Source organism: Lathyrus oleraceus, chromosome 5, assembly GCF_024323335.1.
Source record: "Lathyrus oleraceus cultivar Zhongwan6 chromosome 5, CAAS_Psat_ZW6_1.0, whole genome shotgun sequence".
NCBI lineage: Eukaryota > Viridiplantae > Streptophyta > Magnoliopsida > Fabales > Fabaceae > Lathyrus > Lathyrus oleraceus.
The window spans coordinates 181834256-181848749 of record NC_066583.1 but is presented as its reverse complement, the minus strand read 5'-3'; the positions used below and the strand labels follow the sequence as shown (position 1 = coordinate 181848749).

The following is a 14494-nucleotide window of genomic DNA, read 5'->3' as shown; positions in this document are numbered from 1 at the left end:
TCTGTGCCTGCATACCATCGATAGCATCCATAATGTCGTCGTTGGTTGCAGGCCTTCTTCGTCGACGACGTTGGGAGGATGGGCCAGTTGCATTACCGGAAGGGTTGAGCGGGGCTGAATGTTGTGTAGGAGGATGATCACCTTGTTCCATTTCTTCAAACTCATTCCTTCCAACTCGGTCACCACATGGAACGAGTTGAAGAAAGTTTTTCTTGCCCGATATTTTCCACCAAGCAAAACAGCTATGTTAAGAGCCCAGATAAACGGATTTAAACAGAAAGACAACGAGTCTCTTTTCGAAGCATGGGAAAGATACAAAGACATGATGAGACTTTGCCCACACCATGGTTTGGAAGACTGGTTAGTAATTCACACATTTTATAATGGTCTCTTATACAATACAAGGTTAACAATAGACGCCGCTGCAGGTGGTGCACTAATGAACAAACCTTACGCTGATGCTTACCAGCTTATCGAGAGCATGGCCCAAAACCACTATCAGTGGGGAACCGAACGAACAACGGTGGAAAAACCTCAACCGAAAACTGGCATGTACGAGATAAGTAACCTTGATCACGTCAATGCAAAAGTGGATGCTTTGGTCCAGAAAATTGAAAGTTTAAACGTATCACCTCCAGCCGCCGTGGTTGCTGTAACTCAGAATTGCGAGGTCTGTGGAATCCAAGGCCACACTCCTGCGGAATGTCAACTCTTGACTGGAATCCAAACAGAGCAAGTAAACTATGCTCAAGGAAGCCCCTATTCGAATACCTATAACCCAAATTGGAAGAACCATCCAAACTTCTCATATAAGAGTAATAATGCTTTATACGCACCTGGACAGTCTCCAAATCAAGCCCCATCTATACCTCCGGGATATCAGAAACCGAATCCTAACAACAATACCCCTAGAAAATCCAACTTGGAAATCATGATGGAAAACTTTATAGCTTCCCAACAACAAACCAATAAAGATTTCTTAAACCAGAACATACACACTGGCGAACAACTTAAACAACTAGCAAGCAAAGTAGATGCCCTGGCTACCCATAACAAAATGCTGGAAACGCAAATATCTCAAGTAGCTCAACAACAAGCACCTACTGCTGCACCAACTGGTACATTCCCTGGACAGCCCCAACCCAATCCGAGAAGCCAAGCTCATGCAATTATATTAAGAAGTGGAACGGAAGTGGAAGGACCGTCTGACCCAAGGATAGAAAACCAAAACCCTAAGAAATCTACTGAGGAAAGTGAACCTAAGGAAAAGGAAGAGAGTAATAAGGAAACCCTAGAAAAGAAGGAACCTTATGTACCTCCACCACCTTACAAACCACCTATACCTTACCCTCAAAGGCTTGTTAAAACCAAAGATGTAGGCCAATTTAGAAAATTTGTTGATCTCCTTAAACAATTAAACGTTACAATTCCGTTTACCGAAGCTATTACGCAGATGCCTTCATATGCTAAATTCTTAAAAGAAATTCTTTCTAATAAAAGGAAACTTGAGGATAGCGAAACCGTTACACTCCCTGCCGAATGTAGCGCTATAATCCAAAACATGCCCCCTAAACTCAAGGATCCGGGTAGTTTCTCTATACCCTGTCACATAGGAAAATTTGTCATCGACAAAGCCTTATGCGATTTAGGAGCCGGAATTAGCGTTATGCCTTTATCCATATGTAAGAAACTGGAAATGGGAGAATTAAGACCGACCAAAATGTCTGTGCAATTAGCAGATCGTTCCATCAAATATCCTGTAGGAATCCTTGAAAACGTTCCCGTACGCATAGGTCAGTTTTACATTCCCACTGACTTCACAATTATGGACATTAGAGAAGATGATACGACACCTATTATACTAGGAAGACCATTCTTAGCAACAGCCGGTGCAATCATAGACGTAAAACGAGGACGACTCACCTTCGAAGTAGGTGAAGAGAAAATTGAATTCATTCTTTCCCAATTCTTGAAAGCACCTGCAATAGAAGATACATGTTACTTCATGGATATCATCGATGAATGCATAAAAGAAGCAGAGTCAGGAGAAGACAAAGCATCAGACTATCTTTTAGAGGACAAATCTAAACAATGCCTAGCAATAACACCGGATCCTACGCAGTGTCTTAACAAACCAACCCCTGATTTGAAAACACTTCCCAAAAATCTGAGATATGAATTCCTAGACTTAGAACTTGAACGACCTGTGATAGTTAATGCAGATCTAGGAAGACTCGAAACAGAAAAACTCCTACATATCTTAAGAAAATATCCAACCGCACTAGGATACCACATCACCGATCTTAAAGGAACAAGCCCTTCTATTTGTATGCACCGCATCATGTTAGAAGAAGACTGTAAAACCTCTAGGGAACACCAGAGAAGACTAAATCCGATCCTAAGTGAGGTAGTAAAGAAAGAAATAACCAAGTTATTAGAAGCAGGTATTATATATCCTATATCTGATAGCAAATGGGTTAGTCCTGTACACGTTGTACCAAAGAAAGGAGGCATAACCGTTATTGAAAACGAAAAAGGAGAAACTATAACTAAACGAATCGAATCGGGATGGAGAATGTGCATTGATTATAGGAAACTAAACAAAGCAACCCGAAAAGATCATTTCCCTTTACCATTCATTGACCAAATGTTAGAACGATTAGCTAAACATTCACATTTCTGTTATTTAGACGGTTATTCAGGCTTCTTTCAAATACCAATTCACCCTGATGACCAAGAAAAGACAACATTCACATGCCCTTTTGGTACCTTCGCGTATAGACGAATGCCGTTTGGTCTGTGTAATGCCCCTGCAACTTTTCAAAGATGCATGATGGCAATATTCGCCGACTTTCTCGAAAACATCATGGAAGTATTTATGGATGACTTTTCTGTATACGGACAAAGTTTCGAAGAATGCCTTGAAAACCTGGAAAGAGTTCTGGAGCGATGTGTAAAAGTAAACTTAGTACTTAATTGGGAAAAGTGCCACTTTATGGTACAAGAAGGAATTGTTTTAGGACACATCATCTCGAACAGAGGAATCGAAGTAGACAAAGCCAAAATAGAGGTAATCGAAAATCTTCAACCCCCAAGAACTGTGAGAGAAGTACGAAGTTTTTTAGGACACGCCGGTTTTTACCGACGATTCATCAAAGACTTCTCTAAGATAACTAAACCCTTAACCGGACTGTTGATGAAAGATGTTGAATTCATATTCGACGATAACTGTTTAAAAGCATTTCAAACTCTTAAACAAGCATTGATCTCCGCACCCATTATGCAGACACCAGACTGGAATGAACCATTCGAAATAATGTGCGATGCCAGTGACTATGTTGTAGGTGCTGTTTTAGGACAAAGAAAGGATAAAAAGCTTCACGTTATATACTACGCTAGCAGAACCCTAGATGAAGCGCAAATGAATTATGCCACAACCGAGAGAGAACTCCTAGCAGTGGTATTTGCGCTAGATAAATTTCGTTCTTACCTGGTAGGAGCCAAAATAATAGTTTACACCGATCACGCTGCTATCAGGTACCTTTTAACAAAAAAAGATGCTAAACCTAGACTCCTAAGATGGATCTTGTTACTACAAGAATTCGACTTAGAAATCAAGGACAAGAAAGGAACTGAAAACGTAGTAGCAGACCACCTCTCTAGACTTGAGAACCTTGAACCGGAAAGAACATCCATTAATGATGATTTCTCGTATGATAAACTCATAGCTACTTTGGAAGAGAACAACTCCGACATGCAAGTAGAAACCACCTTAGCTATATCTGTCACACCATGGTACGCTGATCTAGTCAATTATTTAGCTGCCGGAATAGTTCCACCTACTTTATCTTACCAGCAGAAGAAACGATTCTTCCACGACATAAAACACTATTACTGGGATGACCCCTTACTTTTCAAAAGAGGCCCCGATGGTATTTTCCGTCGATGTATACCCGAAGAAGAGGTAGAAAATATAATCCAACACTGTCACTCTGCGCCTTATGGTGGACACACAAGTACATCCAAGACCTGCTCTAAAATCCTACAAGCTGGCTTTTATTGGCCTACTATATGGAAGGACGTACATGCGGCTATTAAGGAGTGTGACAGATGTCAACGCACGGGAAACATATCTAGACGTGACGAGATGCCACAAAAAGGTATTTTGGAAGTAGAGATTTTTGACGTGTGGGGGATAGACTTCATGGGACCCTTCCCATCCTCTTTCGGTAACAAATACATACTCGTGGCAGTTGACTACGTATCAAAATGGATCGAAGCTATAGCTTCTCCAACAAATGACACCCGAGTAGTAACTAGACTCTTTAAAAATATAATATTTCCGAGATTTGGCATCCCAAGAATAGTAGTCAGTGATGGTGGATCACACTTTATATCCAAGGTACTCGAAAAACTACTACTTAAATATGGAGTGAGACATAGGATAGCAACACCTTACCACCCTCAAACCAGTGGACAAGTGGAAGTATCTAACAGAGAAATCAAGCAAATACTAGAAAAAACGGTCGCCACTTCAAGGAAAGATTGGTCATTGAAATTACCAGAAGCTTTGTGGGCATACCGAACTGCTTATAAAACTCCCATAGGGACGACCCCATTTAAGCTCATTTATGGAAAATCCTGTCACCTCCCGGTAGAATTAGAACATAAAGCCTATTGGGCTATTAGAAATTTAAATTTGAATTATAAAGCCGCCGGTGAAAAGAGAATCCTTGACATAAACGAATTAGAGGAACTCAGAAGAGACGCCTATGAAAATGCCAAAATCTATAAAGAAAGAACAAAACAATGGCATGACAAGCGTATATCAAGGAAAATCTTCAAGCAAGGCGACGCAGTACTTTTATTTAACTCTAGACTAAAGTTATTCCCGGGAAAACTACGATCCAGATGGTCAGGACCTTTTCATATCACTAAAATCTTTCCCAGTGGAGCGGTAGAAATAAAAGGACAATCTACAGAACCGTTCACCGTAAACGGGCAACGTCTGAAACATTATCACTATGCGGAAACCAACGAGGATTCGCAAATTCTACACTTAGACGAAACGCCCCCAGGACTCATAGACTATATTTAACAGTTTATTTGTCGAGCTTGCGACATTTAAACAAAGCGCTTAGTGGGAGACAACCCACAAATTAATTTGTTATTTTATTATTCTATTATTATTATCATTTCCCTATTTTTCTCTTAATTATTCTTTTAATTTCTATTTAGTATTCATTATTGATTTATTAAAAAAAAAAAAGAAAAAAAAAATATATATATATAATAATAATAATTCTTTTCTTCTTTCGGCATTTGGCCAAATCCTGACTTAAACTCATGTTTCTTTTCTCTAGCTAACACTAACCAGATGGGACATTCTGATCGTATGGGTATCAAGTTCAGAGGAATGGCTCAGAAACAAAAGTTTGAAGAACTAGCCGCTAGAGAGATGCTACCTAGTTTATATGCTGATGATTGGGCTATGACTGCCCTTGGACTGAGACAGAGTGTCCTGTTTTTACTGAATCAGATAGGATGGGAGACCTCCCCTATCCTGAGACATTTCACCACCTACCGGAGACTCACACTAGAATTCCTTAGTTCATTAATCTATCTACCCAGCCACGGAAAAGGAATTAGCAGAGGTTTTATCCAGTTCAGAATGTTCAATATGGAGTACCAATTTAATATTAGAGACTTCACCAACCTTTTGGGTTTTCCTACCTCCTTTGATACATTCACTATAAGCCAGGAAGAACTTTTTGAATATAGAGAGCTTGAACACTTTTGGGGTAAGCTGACTGGAAATGATGAGCCCGAAGAACATGAGTTTCTCTCTGGAAACATACATAACCCGGCTTTCCGCTATTTCCATAAGATCCTGACCCACACTTTATTTGGGAAGAAGCCAAATAGTACTTCAGTTTCACGTGGTGAACTCTTCATCATATTTTGTGCTTCCCAGAACCGTCCAGTAAACGGTGCTACTTTTATGTTAGCTAATTTGGACCACCTTATCCAGGATGAGCGAGCACCCATTAGAATAGGCGGTTTGATCACTATGATAGGTAATGCTATTGGATTACGTCAGCCTATGCTTGACCTTAGCCCTTTTTGTGGCATTACTACTGAGTATACCCTTCCTCTTTAACACTATGTTTATAGCAAACATAGGGTCTGATGAGTTTGAGCTTATTATTGATAACCAGGTTCTCTGCCTATTCACCATGCCCGATCCTAGAACTAGTGTTCATAACCAAAGGAACTGGCTCTATAACCTGAATGAAACCCCAACTCCTGCTGGATCCACTGGATCCATCCAGGACTATGAGATTTGTGATGACTATGAGCACTATGTTGACCATATCTCTCAGGCTGAATCTGACCCTCAGACACCTTCCGGCTACTATGCTATTGATCCTCCTCCTCAGCCTGTCCTGACCGAAGAATCAGCCATGCCTGATCTCCGACATCATATGCCAGGAACAGATATTAAAACCGTCATTGAAGCTTTGATGTCAGAACAAGACGCCCTCAGGGAAGATTTCCACAACTTGAGACATGAAATCCTAGAATACATGAGCAGCACGGCAAGTCAGTTACGTATGTTACGGCATCGTGTTAACTCTTTTGCTCCTCCGGCCAGAGATCCGAAGATAGATGGAATTTAGTTATTTCTTTCTAAGTTATTTAGTTTTAGGCTAGATTTTTCATTAATGTTATTTGAATTCATGCTCGCATTTATTTTCCTTTCATTTCATTGTTTTCCCTTCCTGTATTACATTATGTTAATTTTATTAAAGCTTTTATTTATTTAATTTATGCAATGGCTATGTTCTCTACTGTTCTACTGTTACTCAGAATGAATTACTATTATGAGAAATAGAATAGCATGCAACACAAATTAATTAGCTAAATTAAATAGAACAATCTAAAAATCAAATAAAACAAAATAATCAAAATAAATTCATCTCCCGATTAATTATGTGAAGCGCTGCTGAATGCCCTGCCAAAAAGAAATGTGTGACGAGCGTCACACACTCCATGACGAACGACACGCATAACTCCTGTTACGACCGTCACACCCTTGTGACGAGCGTAACGCCCTTCAGACATGTGAACGTTAGGGAGCCGTTGGAGACGAACGTTACACCTTTAATTTTTTACCTTCCCCACTCACTTTTCATTTAACCACACTTAATTACTCTTCAACCACTTTTTCTTTCTATCTTCCAACCCTTCTCCTATAAATACCTACCAAAACTTCCTTCATTCACCACAAAACAATTCTCTCCTATCAAATACACTCTTTTTCTTTCCAAATCACCCCTTCAAAAATTCATCACAATGGCGGGAAATCAAAATTTCGGAAATATCATCTTCCGATCCGGAGATGACAACTACCAGCAAGAGCAATTCGAACGTTTCCAACAGCGAGGCGTCGCTTCCACCAGGTACCCCGATATAACTTGTTTACAACAATTAGGATTACTCCAAGGTATCGAATGGATGCTCCGCCTAGCCGACTTAACCTTCCTTTGCACTCATAATCAACCCACCTACCCATCCCTAACCTTAGAATTCTTAAGTTCATACGACTACACCACTCCCGCCGGTGAAGACGAATTTTTAACCGGTACCGCAACCTTCCGTATGTTCAACACCGAGTACTCCTTAACCCAAAACCAATTGAGTACCATGTTACAATTTCCCATAGAAGGTCAGGTACACCCCAGAATCCCTCCAAACTCAAACTGGAACACAGTTGGCGTTTTTGGCCTTTTTAAGAAAATTACCGGTATAGATACCTACAACTGGGAAGAACTCCTCCTCTCCCATATACACAACCCCACTATCCGGTACTTCATCCGCATCTTGCAAAACACAATTTTTGGAAGACCAAACAACAGCAAGGTCAACTCAAAGGAGCTATTTTTCCTCCAATGCGTCTTCGAACCGGATACTCAGGTAAACGCCGCCTCTTTTCTCTTTCATCATATCCGCACCTTATGTGCTAGAGGCCGGCAACCCTTTATAATTGGTGGATTAATAACATCCATAGCACTTGGCCTGAACCTAGGGGATAAACTCCAAACTTTAGAATCCCTACCTCCCCTGTCTATGGATATCAGCTATTGCCGCTCCAGCCGCCTGATTAAAAACAGAGTAGGCGGAGGATATTATCTTATGGTGAACAACCAGGCTGTCCCAAGCGTTGTTCTACCAAATATCGCCCTAACTGATGTCACAAACCCCGACCGCCACCTCTATGATTTAAACGCTCCTGAAACCACCGAGCCTTTACAAACAAACCCACAAACAGATGAGTTTGAATTTCCATTTTGTATTTCTTTCCCTTAAAACATTGAGGACAATGTTTAGTTCAAGTATGGGGGGGGAAACAATATTCTTCCTATTTCCATTCTTCAAGTATGTTATTTTCCCTTTCATTGTTATTTCCCTTTCTTATTATGAAAAAAAAAAAATTATTATAATATATATTTATTTTAAGTCAAGTCCCTAGTGTGAAAAATTCTATTATCTATTCCCCTCAATTTTCTTGAGCCATAACAAAAAAAATTTTTTTTAACACACCCAATAAGTATAAAGGTTGCTTACTTTATAAAACTTGAGTGAAATCAAAACAAAATCATTACCATAACAACGCTCTGAGAACCTCAATATGTTAGATCAGGATAAGTACCTATTATACCGATTCCTTGAACTTTTAGTTCTATGGCAACCCCAAGTAGTTTATACAGAAGTCAACACCGTCTTAATAGCAAACTACGTGGAGAGCCGATGAATATAAGTGAATGATCCCCAAAGTAACATAAAATATATGAATATATCAAGAAATGCACTAAGTAAATTAGGTGATCCTTACCAGATCATTTAATCTAAAGGTTGCAGATCATGCAAAAGCACAATACGAAAGATCCATTATGAGTTGGTTCAGTAGGAATCTGGTACTGAACTTGGTAGGGCGGACTACGGTTCGATCCCCCGCAATTTGCAATGGACTGAATAGTGAAGTTATCCGACTTATGTACCAGAACTTCTAGCTAAAAACGGATCATAATCACTAACCGGTTACTCCACTATGTGCGCGAAAAGATAAAGGGCTTAATGTGATTTCGCTAGAATGAAAACGGGTAAAATAAGACCAAAGGAACCAGGATAGCTATCATAGGGTACTTGAACTGATTTACATAAGGTAGGGTTATCTAAGTTGTAACGGTAGTTGTTGATGTCAAGATTAAACTCAAAGTCCTCCTAAACAAAAACCCGTTTGCAACCTAGTACGAATTGATGTGTGCTTTGAAATTTCATCTGGCTAAAACTTTTAACAAGTTCTATACTGAATTTTGCTTGAGGACAAGCAAAGATTTAAGTATGGGGGAGTTTGATAACACGAAATTATATCACATTTTAAGACTTAATTCAATTAGATTATATTATCATTTACTTTCGGTTTACTGCATTTTATGGGATATTACGTGGTATTTTCTTCCTAATTGTCGCAGGTAGTCTATTTTGAAGCAAAAGTGAAAAAGGGAAGAAAAGGAGGTGTAAAAAGGAATAAAAAGGAAACAAATAACAAAGACCAAGCCCAGCCCAAAGAAAGTCACGTTATGACTGTGACGGGCGTCACAAGGGTTGTGACGAGCGTCACACTAAAAGCACTCCTGTGACGAGCGTCACACATGGTGTGACGAACGTCACACCAGTCCTCTATATTTTTGGCGCAAGGAACTCAACTGACCACGTTGAAAGCTATTTCCACGCACGCTTAACCCTCGGAACGAGACCACGCACACGAAAACCCTTGAAAAGCAGTTACACCAGCAGCTGTATAAATAGCAGTTAATTGGGAAATTTCAAATCCCGGTTTTTCCACGCTCATATTGCCGAAGCTCTGCCAAATTTTCTTGTCACACCTTTTGCTTATTTTTTCCTTTCCAGCACTTAACATTGTTTATTTTATTTATTTCTTTTGCAAGCTTTACATTCTTTTTTTTCCTTGCAAAATTTACCTTTCCCGTTTCAGCTTCTAGATATTTTTCGCATAATAGTTTCTACACCGGAACTATTGTGCAACTTTATACTGGATTTAACCTTACGTTATATTCCAGTTTTATTTCCTTGATTTAATTTACTGTTTAATTGAAGAATCCAAGAACAAATCCTACCGGCTTGTGGTGGAGTGTTCAAGACTATTGTATTACGCATTCAGGTTCTTTAATCATTATTTAATATTTTGTTTTATTATTTATCTATATTATCTGCCTGGAATGAGTCTGTTTATGCATGATATAAATTCTTATTTGTTTAGCATGTCTGGCTAATTTGCCTAGGTATCGGTATGTAAAGTAAGCAGAATAAGGGATCAAGACTGAGTCGGTCTATCTAAACTTAAAATCAAAATCAATCTTTTTACGGTCTCAACTTACAGGTTTAATAACAAGATTTTTTACAAAAGTAAAAGACATAAAGAAGTTAAAATCAATAGAGCGAGAGTTTGAGATTTTAACTGGACAGTGTAAGTTAGGCATTAATTCTAGATCAGGGCGAGAGCAAGTTTTAGAGTTAATTAAATTCTGACCTTTTCCAAAAAGTATTTTTAAAGATTGAATGTGAGGACGAGAGTTAAGCATTTGGATTTAATTATATAACCTAAGTCAACAGAGCGAGAGTTTGAGATAAGGGTGTTTAAAACGGTCAGTATTTTCTTAAAAAGAGTTTCTGCAACTTTATTGCTTTCAAAATATGGTTTTTGACTTAATTATAAGTGACAGCAACATTAATATAAAATCATGGTTTATTCAACAGAGCGAGAGTTTGAGATAGAACCTTTAACCAATAAAGTTAACCGAAACGATTCATTTTAAAACCAAGAAGCCGACAAAGACTTGATTCCCTAGTTTTGACGAACTACATACCGATATCCGTTTTATTAATATTTAATCTAGATATTAGTTTAGCCTTAGTTTTTCCCCAAACAATCAAACATTTTCACCTTAGATTTACGTAGTAACCTTAGATAACGGTATATCGATTCATAAGTCCCTGTGGGATCGATATCTTTTAAAACTACGCGATAGAACTGTGCACTTGCAGTTTGTATCCCATTCTCGACTCACACAGTCGAGCGATCAAGTTTTTGGCGCCGTTGCCGGGGACTTTTATTCAATCGATATCGTAACTCTTCCGTTACGCTGTAGAGACTAAGGTTTCTTTTCCTTCTATTTTCTTTCTTTCGTTGATTTGTATGCCACGCACTCGCTCTCAAGGCGAACCGCTCTATTTACGAATCAACGATATCGAACTATATCTCCGAGTCTTACGACGAATTCGGGAATATCGTGCTGAAAACAATCTCCCTCCTATAGACCTTCCTGATCTCAAAGATTTTCCTTCTTTAACCGAGATGGCAGAACCAGCTCGTGCTCTTAGAGATTACGCCGCTCCATCGCAAGATGAACCGCATTCAAGTATTGCTCCGCCCGCAATCGAAGCAAACAACTTTGAACTTAAACCTTCGTTGTTGCAGGCTGTGCAACAGAACCAATTCTCTGGAAATCTTACCGAAGATCCAAACCTTCATTTATCCGTATTTGTCCAATACGCTGATACTGTTAAAGCTAATGGTGTCACTTCAGAGGCAATTCGACTTCGTCTTTTTCCTTTCTCATTAAGAGATAGCGCTAGAAGATGGCTTCAATCTCTTCCTTCCAACTCAGTCACCACATGGAACGAGTTGAAGAAAGTTTTTCTTGCCCGATATTTTCCACCAAGCAAAACAGCTATGTTAAGAGCCCAGATAAACGGATTTAAACAGAAAGACAACGAGTCTCTTTTCGAAGCATGGGAAAGATACAAAGACATGATGAGACTTTGCCCACACCATGGTTTGGAAGACTGGTTAGTAATTCACACATTTTATAATGGTCTCTTATACAATACAAGGTTAACAATAGACGCCGCTGCAGGTGGTGCACTAATGAACAAACCTTACGCTGATGCTTACCAGCTTATCGAGAGCATGGCCCAAAACCACTATCAGTGGGGAACCGAACGAACAACGGTGGAAAAACCTCAACCGAAAACTGGCATGTACGAGATAAGTAACCTTGATCACGTCAATGCAAAAGTGGATGCTTTGGTCCAGAAAATTGAAAGTTTAAACGTATCACCTCCAGCCGCCGTGGTTGCTGTAACTCAGAATTGCGAGGTCTGTGGAATCCAAGGCCACACTCCTGCGGAATGTCAACTCTTGACTGGAATCCAAACAGAGCAAGTAAACTATGCTCAAGGAAGCCCCTATTCGAATACCTATAACCCAAATTGGAAGAACCATCCAAACTTCTCATATAAGAGTAATAATGCTTTATACGCACCTGGACAGTCTCCAAATCAAGCCCCATCTATACCTCCGGGATATCAGAAACCGAATCCTAACAATAATACCCCTAGAAAATCCAACTTGGAAATCATGATGGAAAACTTTATAGCTTCCCAACAACAAACCAATAAAGATTTCTTAAACCAGAACATACACACTGGCGAACAACTTAAACAACTAGCAAGCAAAGTAGATGCCCTGGCTACCCATAACAAAATGCTGGAAACGCAAATATCTCAAGTAGCTCAACAACAAGCACCTACTGCTGCACCAACTGGTACATTCCCTGGACAGCCCCAACCCAATCCGAGAAGCCAAGCTCATGCAATTATATTAAGAAGTGGAACGGAAGTGGAAGGACCGTCTGACCCAAGGATAGAAAACCAAAACCCTAAGAAATCTACTGAGGAAAGTGAACCTAAGGAAAAGGAAGAGAGTAATAAGGAAACCCTAGAAAAGAAGGAACCTTATGTACCTCCACCACCTTACAAACCACCTATACCTTACCCTCAAAGGCTTGTTAAAACCAAAGATGTAGGCCAATTTAGAAAATTTGTTGATCTCCTTAAACAATTAAACGTTACAATTCCGTTTACCGAAGCTATTACGCAGATGCCTTCATATGCTAAATTCTTAAAAGAAATTCTTTCTAATAAAAGGAAACTTGAGGATAGCGAAACCGTTACACTCCCTGCCGAATGTAGCGCTATAATCCAAAACATGCCCCCTAAACTCAAGGATCCGGGTAGTTTCTCTATACCCTGTCACATAGGAAAATTTGTCATCGACAAAGCCTTATGCGATTTAGGAGCCGGAATTAGCGTTATGCCTTTATCCATATGTAAGAAACTGGAAATGGGAGAATTAAGACCGACCAAAATGTCTGTGCAATTAGCAGATCGTTCCATCAAATATCCTGTAGGAATCCTTGAAAACGTTCCCGTACGCATAGGTCAGTTTTACATTCCCACTGACTTCACAATTATGGACATTAGAGAAGATGATACGACACCTATTATACTAGGAAGACCATTCTTAGCAACTGCCGGTGCAATCATAGACGTAAAACGAGGACGACTCACCTTCGAAGTAGGTGAAGAGAAAATTGAATTCATTCTTTCCCAATTCTTGAAAGCACCTGCAATAGAAGATACATGTTACTTCATGGATATCATCGATGAATGCATAAAAGAAGCAGAGTCAGGAGAAGACAAAGCATCAGACTATCTTTTAGAGGACAAATCTAAACAATGCCTAGCAATAACACCGGATCCTACGCAGTGTCTTAACAAACCAACCCCTGATTTGAAAACACTTCCCAAAAATCTGAGATATGAATTCCTAGACTTAGAACTTGAACGACCTGTGATAGTTAATGCAGATCTAGGAAGACTCGAAACAGAAAAACTCCTACATATCTTAAGAAAATATCCAACCGCACTAGGATACCACATCACCGATCTTAAAGGAATAAGCCCTTCTATTTGTATGCACCGCATCATGTTAGAAGAAGACTGTAAAACCTCTAGGGAACACCAGAGAAGACTAAATCCGATCCTAAGTGAGGTAGTAAAGAAAGAAATAACCAAGTTATTAGAAGCAGGTATTATATATCCTATATCTGATAGCAAATGGGTTAGTCCTGTACACGTTGTACCAAAGAAAGGAGGCATAACCGTTATTGAAAACGAAAAAGGAGAAACTATAACTAAACGAATCGAATCGGGATGGAGAATGTGCATTGATTATAGGAAACTAAACAAAGCAACCCGAAAAGATCATTTCCCTTTACCATTCATTGACCAAATGTTAGAACGATTAGCTAAACATTCACATTTCTGTTATTTAGACGGTTATTCAGGCTTCTTTCAAATACCAATTCACCCTGATGACCAAGAAAAGACAACATTCACATGCCCTTTTGGTACCTTCGCGTATAGACGAATGCCGTTTGGTCTGTGTAATGCCCCTGCAACTTTTCAAAGATGCATGATGGCAATATTCGCCGACTTTCTCGAAAACATCATGGAAGTATTTATGGATGACTTTTCTGTATACGGACAAAGTTTCGAAGAATGC

At 39.4% G+C, this 14494-nt stretch overlaps 2 pseudogenes; both read right to left on the bottom strand.

Moving 5' to 3' along the window:
• Positions 1–251: 251 nt before the first annotated feature.
• LOC127089235 (uncharacterized) lies at positions 252–351 on the bottom strand (annotated as a pseudogene).
• An 11474-nt stretch (positions 352–11825) lies between these two features.
• On the bottom strand, positions 11826–11925 carry LOC127089233 (uncharacterized; annotated as a pseudogene).
• Between the last annotated feature and the right edge of the window lie 2569 nt (positions 11926–14494).